The following is a 7,210-nucleotide window of genomic DNA, read 5'->3' as shown; positions in this document are numbered from 1 at the left end:
ATGTGTAACCTTTCATTGGTACATGGTTAACCTACAGACACAACCCCTTAGAGAAAATTAACCTGCCTCTCTTAGCATTAACTATTCCCTCCTTAGCTGCGGAGACACTTTGTGCCCAACTGCCAAATCTCTCTTATTCAATTCTTTACCAGTACTAAAGAATGAGAACACAGGTTTAGGAGTGTAGACCAGCAAGCTGCCTTCCACATCCCCCTATCCCTCCAATCTCCTAACAACTTGTATCCTAGTCAGAAAAAAAAAATCAGCTGTTTTCTCCATACCAATTAAAGTGCAATTATAACAATAACAGGAATAACAATTGCTCATGACATAGTTGCTCCACAATATTAAGTAAATTATAAAATATTGGTTTTTCAAAAATCTGTAGGCTAATTAGAGTCAATATGCTTGATCATGTTTGAGGGAATTTACCAAGAATTGCAACAGAGAACAAGCAAATATTGATTGAAACAAAGAATACAGCCTTAGGAAATTCTGTTGTTATTAGCTTGAATGCTTTATGTTTGAACAATGGAATAAAAATTATAGAGGTTAATCGGCTGTCAGTGTACTCTATGCAATACAGCTCAATTGTGTCCTTACCTAACAAAGAAATGTCTCAGTGCATAAGTGAAAATTATCCACAATTAAAATTAATCTCTTTCTGCTCATTTATAATTTAAATGTATTTTATATAATATACAATAGAATATATAAGTATATATAATATAAAATATGGATTGTTCATAGTTAATGGTTCTTATGTTGGTCATATTAATAATTAACCATGAGATCAATCCCAAGAATAGAATGCTAAGACTTTTCTTAAGCAGGGAGGAAGCACAAATGTACAATAAGGATCACACCATTAAGAAGACAGATGAGTTTATTGTAACTGTATAGCATATGAGTAACTTTCTAAATCACATCACCATAAGATGGATGACAAGTTTATTGTAAATGTATAGCATTTAAGTGACTTTCTAAATCATGCCACTTGGAAGTGGGTGATGAGTTTATTGTAAATGTATAGCATTTAAAAGTCTTTCTTTATGTCAAACATAATTCTATTCATTGCCAAAGACAATAATCCTTACATGTAATTATAGAATTACAGCGACATATATACACTTCAAATGTCATTCCACTTTATAACAAATCCCACAAACCATTAAGTTTATAGATATTTGCTGTAAAGATGACCTAGCATTTGATAGAAAATCTGGTGCTTGTCAGTGTGTATTTACATGCCTTTTCAGTAGCTCTTATTGTTCACTTTCACTGACTAAGCTGCTTGTTCCAGCAGTGTGTGCATGTCTGTCTGTCTGTCCATCGGTTAATATGCTTTGGTGTTTTTACTCAGGCATACATCACCATATCAAGAGACAGGAGCTTACATTCACCTGGAACTCCATTATCATACTAGACTGGCTGGGAAGATCTGCCTAAGGATCTGTCTGTTTCTAGCTTCCCAGGGCTGGATTGCAAGTATACACTACTGACTGGCTTCTTCTCTTGAAATATGTGGGGATCCATCCCATATACAATCACCAAACCAGAAACTTTGTGGATGCCAGCAAGTGCTTGCTGACAGAAGCCTGTTATAGCTGTCTCCTGAGAGACTCCACCAGATCCTGACAAATACAGAGGTGGATGCTCGCAGCCTACCATTGGACTGAGCACAGGGTCCCCAATGAGGGAGCTAGAGAAAGGACCCAAGGAGCTGAAGGAGGAACAACAATAAATACTAACCAGTACCCCCAGAACTTCCAGGGACTAAACCATCCACTAAAGAGAATACATATATGGTACTCACGGCTCTAGCTGCATATGTAGCAGAAAATGGCCTAGTTGGTCATCGATGGGAGGAGAGGTCCTTGGTCCTGTGAAGGTTCCATGCCCCAGTGTAGGGAAATGCCAGGTCTAGAAAGCAGGAGTAGGTGGGTTGGTGAGAAGGGGAAGAGGGGGAGGGAATAGGGGGTTTTTGGAGGGGAAACTAGGACAGGAGATAACATTTGAAATATAAATAAAGAAAATATCTATTTAAAAAATAAGAAATATGTGGGTTTTAGAGATCAAACCTAGCTGCCCATTCTTTTGTGGCAAGCACTTTACTGAGTGACCCATCTCCCAAGCTGTTGGATCATTCTTTGTACTGAGCCAAGGAATGTGAACTAAGGGTAGCTCTTTGTACAAAGTTTTATACAAAAATCTAAATTATTTGTGCAAATTGGACTCTAAAGTACAAAGTCAAGGTTTACTTCAAGTCTAATGGATCCCAAGAACTCAATGTATTGAAGCTCATTCTTTCAAATCTTTTGCAGAACAACAGAAGAGGCTGACTTTCAGACCACCATGAACAACCTAGTCACATAATGAAGATTATGCGTGGTCAAGCAGAGGAAGAGCAGTTAGAAGGGAGGTGGGAAGGTGAAAGGTGATCTTCCAGAATGTTTGGTTTATAATCGTGACTTGAACTTTGTAAGTCAGATGAAGGTAAACACGCTACAGAAGACCCATAGCACAGTTTCCTACAGTTCCTAAGTTGCCTAACTACCTACATAGAATTGGTTTGTAAGTAAAGAAGTATTTTTTTGTTTTTAGGCAAGAGCCAGAGAAGATGTGAAAATGTGATCTGGTACCCACACAAAATGTAACTGCAATGCTTTTTGGCTACACAGTATCCAAGTTTTGCATCTAATCTAAACTGGTTCATGCTCAGGAGGCATAAGCCACAAAACAGATGGAAAGAAAATCATCTATTTCACATGTGGTAGGCATGTCCCTAATTTGGATTAGTTTTATATCAGAGGTGGATATCATAAGTAAAGGACAGAGATTAGAGCTAGTTTTATTGCTATTTTTCTAGATTCCTTTCATTTTCTAGTGGGTTGTTATAATAGATTTAACTTGAACTGATGTGTGTAGGAGGTGTGTTGCACGGGGGCTGTACTTGTTGGCATGTACTGTACACTATATCTTTATGTCCTTCAAGAATTTCCCACCTCGTGGATGGTTTTAGGTGGTAGAAACTCCCAGGAAGCAATTAAGTTTAGGTGATGTCATGGGGGTAAGTTGACATAGCTGGAGTTCCTAGGCTCTACCCTCCTCCAACCAAGGACCCTCCTGCTAATAGCTAATCTCACCTTGAACTTCACAGCCTCTGGAAATGTGAGAGATAAGTTCTGCTGTCTAAGCTGCGAGGTCTACAGTATCTTCTTGTAGTCTCCTTAACCATGATGCTGCCGAGGGTGTGAGTACTTGTTATTAGTATACGTGGTTGTAGCTGGGGACAGGCATGGATAGTAGCTGGGGGTGAGTGAACATGTGTTAGTAAGGAGAGCAAAGGGAGGGGCTGGTTAGCATTGGTGTGTGTGTGTGTGCGTGTGCGAGCGTGCACATGCATGCATGCAATCACAGGTGTGTGACTGCTGAAAAGTATGGGTTCAACTTTTGTCTACTCAGTCCCCTGAACTAATTTCTTCCCATTACACATAAAATCTTTGTTATCCTTAGTTTATGTAGAAGCCCAAATCAATGGCAAGAAGCTGGCTGCTTACTTTAGAACCGTCACGGCAAGATAGCGCCTATCTAGTGAAATTCAACAAGCCTGACCCCAGAGCAACCCCACTTCTCTTCAGCTCTAACATTCTGGAGACTCTATTTTCCTTTGAAAAAGTCTTTTCAGGTTGCTTTATGAGGAAATGAATGAACAAGCTTAGAATGAGGAGGGGAGAAGGTGGGAAGAGAAAGCAAAGCAAAGGCAAAGAACAAGAGGAACATCTGCTCTCAAGTTCTGTGCAGTCCCGACACCCTTACCACACCTTTGTTCTTTCTCCATGGTGAGCCTCCTCATTCATGTGTGGAGTCTGGGCTCCAGGAGGTGAGGGGCATTCTCTAGAGTCTTTGATTATTTGAAACTCCTTAAAATTCACAGATGACTAATGTGGTTCGCTGTGACAGATCAGAAAAGACAACTGTTGCCTCTTCCTTATCTGAAATTACTTTTTTTTTTCAAGCGCTTGACTAAAAAGCCCTGATCCAAACGAAATCACAATGTCACCTTTTGGGAACATAACAACCTTCCTCTCAAGCTCATGTGAGTTTTAAATGAGCAAGTGGGAATGGATTTGGAAGTGAAGGGTGCTCACTATTTACAGCCTTGTGTGTATACAAGGTGACTCTACTTCAGTAATCACAGTGGCTAGAGAGGAGTTATTGCTTCCTCTGCTCTGTGGTTCAGAGGTGTATTAAAAAAAAAATCAATGTCAGCTGGCTTTAGAGGAAATGTTTTTAATGGGCCTGCTGTTGCCAAGTCTCCCTGGGCAGCTTGATCGATGTCTTTGCACTGTGACGTCAGCAGCCTAATTCTGTGTGGATTATCTCCCAGGCTCTCAGTTTCACAGGCAAACAGAGGTCATATATTGGAAGCAAGTGCAGGGGTAGATCCATCAGAGATGTGAAAATTGGAAATATGAGGAGCTACATAGGACTGGGTAGTCACATTTTACCCCCCATATGCAGAATGGGGCCATGAGGGACCTGTGCTGCATGGATTTTCTGATGTTTCAGAAGACAATTTCTTGCATGAGTTCTTCTCACATAAAGGATGAGAAACAGACAAAGTGTGGGGTCATCCAAAGTGAAATCAGTTCTGAAGGCTGGAAGCCAGGATCCAAGTGTTGGCAAGTTTCATTTCTTCTGAATCATGAGATTCACCTCTTTTTGGATTGCAAGTGTCTGTGGGATTTTATTTGTTGGACAGTTTGAGATAGGATCTCACTGTATAGCTGAGCCCAGGCTAGGTTTATCTGGAATTTTCTATGCAGCTTAGATGACCAAAATATGAGTGATCCTCTGTCTTGATGTCTTCTGTTCTTAGATTACAAGCATGAGCAACCACATATGCTCAAAGTCAACCACCTTTTGCATCTTTTTGTGTTTTTCCTTGTGTCTTCTCTATTTAGAGCCTCTTTTGTACCAGTTCCATTGGGTTAGGATCTACTCTAATGTTCTTATTTGAATCTGTCATCCCCTCACATACTATCTTCCAGCAAAGTCCCACTCTGAGATTCTAAAGATGGGCACCATGTGGTTTACAGGCACCATTTTCCAGTACTGCCCCTTTCTGGGATACTGCAGATGACAACTTTTTATGGTTTAGATGTGACTTGTGTCCCACCATGCTTTAAAATTTTGGTTCTTACAGAAGAACTACAGGGAGGTAGTTGTGGAAGCTTTAATAGTAGGATATTAGTAACAGTTCCTTGAGACCCGGAGAAGCCAAGGCTGGAGGGGTCTGAGAGAGGTCTCATGGTCTTGAATTGCAATGTATCGGTAGGTGATGTAGGACAGGAGAGTGCTTAGCAAAGCCTGAGCCCTGTGAACCTCCTAAAATCCAACCTAAATAAGATTCTTCTCTTCCTGAGTAGATGCTCTGGGTATTTTGTAATAATAATAATGAATGGTAGCTAAAACAAGACTTTAATATAGGAATTTTGGGGAAAAACAATTAAGCCGATGGCAGGGAGGCACCCAGAGGCTGTGTTTTTCACAGGCAGGCAGCTTGGGCATCTGCATTCTGTTCTTCTCATTCAGACTCTTTGACAACTATGTATTACAAACAAGACACAAACAACTCCAACACACATATACAGTGACTTAATTAATACTTTAAGCTCGTCCAGAGACAAGAAATTCTCAAAGAAACTTGTGATTATTATAGATTATAAAGGCTTGCCATAGGGAGTGTGGGGTTTCTTGACTCCTCCAACAGAACCAACTTTGTCATCTTTGTGAACTGTGTTCCATTTTGGAGGTGGCATTGTCTTTAAATACTTAGTAATTGGTACCTCAGAGCATTCCAGCACATCCCCTCACAACTCCTATTCTCTAAGACACAGCATCTGTGGTGAGATATGGTGGTTTTTAGTCCATCTGTGTACAGCGAGTCTTGTATGCCAGCAACTACGTAGCTTACAGAAAGAGGTCCCCATGCTGCTGATAAGGGCAACTCCTGGGGATTATTTTTCCAGTGAGTCAAACTAAGTTTACTTCTTATGGTAAACAACAACTACACCACCACCACCAACACAGAGTCCTAAGAGAAACTGCATGCTCTAAGGAGTGCTTGAAAGACTTTACTTTGAAAGAAGTATATGGACTTTTTGCTACATGGAGTGATGACCAATACTATTGATCTAGTTACTTCAAAATTACCAAAGCACAGGTAACCTGATTTTTAAAAAAAGCAAAGGAACCACAGAAAATATACTTTTCCCTGAAACAAAATATAGATGCACCTACAGGTAGATTTGAAAAGGTGTAACCATCTGTAATCAATCACTAATCATGAAATAAGTGCAAAGAGAAACCAATATGAGCTATTGAACTGTTCTGTTAGGATAGGCATTATTGAAAAACAAAACAAACCAAGATGGAAGTTTCTTAAAAAGTCGAGCTACTATACAATTTAGTAATCCTATTTGTGGGAGTATATCCAGTCAACAAAGGAAACATCTTAGGAATAGTCACACCTCTGTATTCACTGCAATATTATTCACAGAAGCCAAGATAAGGACATAACCCAAGACCAATGGATAAAAAGTTCATAATATCATAAGCATTTATACATACATATTTGCATGTTGCTTATCCATGTAAAAGAATGAGGCTCTGCCATAGCTGGGAGCTTGAATGGATCTGGAGGACATTTGTGTTAAGAGAAAGAAGTCAGACTCAGAAACAGAAGTACTGACTGGGCTACTTAGCTCTGAAGTATAGAAAGTCAGACTCATAGAAACAATTGTGGAATGTCGGTCAGAAGGAGATGGGAGAGAGGGAGGGGAATGGAGGGATATTGATGAAAAGGCTTATTTTAGTTATAAGATGAACAAGACCTGAGGGTTGAAGGCATGGACAGTCTTCAATGTATTAATTAATTCAACTGGAAATTATTACACAGTGTACATAACTTATCCAATTATCATTCTATATACTTTAAATATCTACAGTTTGTAATCACCAAATATTTTGAAAAGGAACTTGATACTGAATGTTCTCATTTCATATTCCTATGACTGACTTTGATTGCTGAATGAATCAAATTGTTGATATAAATGTGGAAGGAGCTTTACATTCTCGTGGGCAAAACAACAGAATATGGTATGTAATCAGGACTTCTTAAAGAAGTACCTCTTAACCTGCTTTG

Source organism: Mus caroli, chromosome 1, assembly GCF_900094665.2.
Source record: "Mus caroli chromosome 1, CAROLI_EIJ_v1.1, whole genome shotgun sequence".
NCBI lineage: Eukaryota > Metazoa > Chordata > Mammalia > Rodentia > Muridae > Mus > Mus caroli.
Note: the sequence above shows the minus strand (reverse complement) of the source record.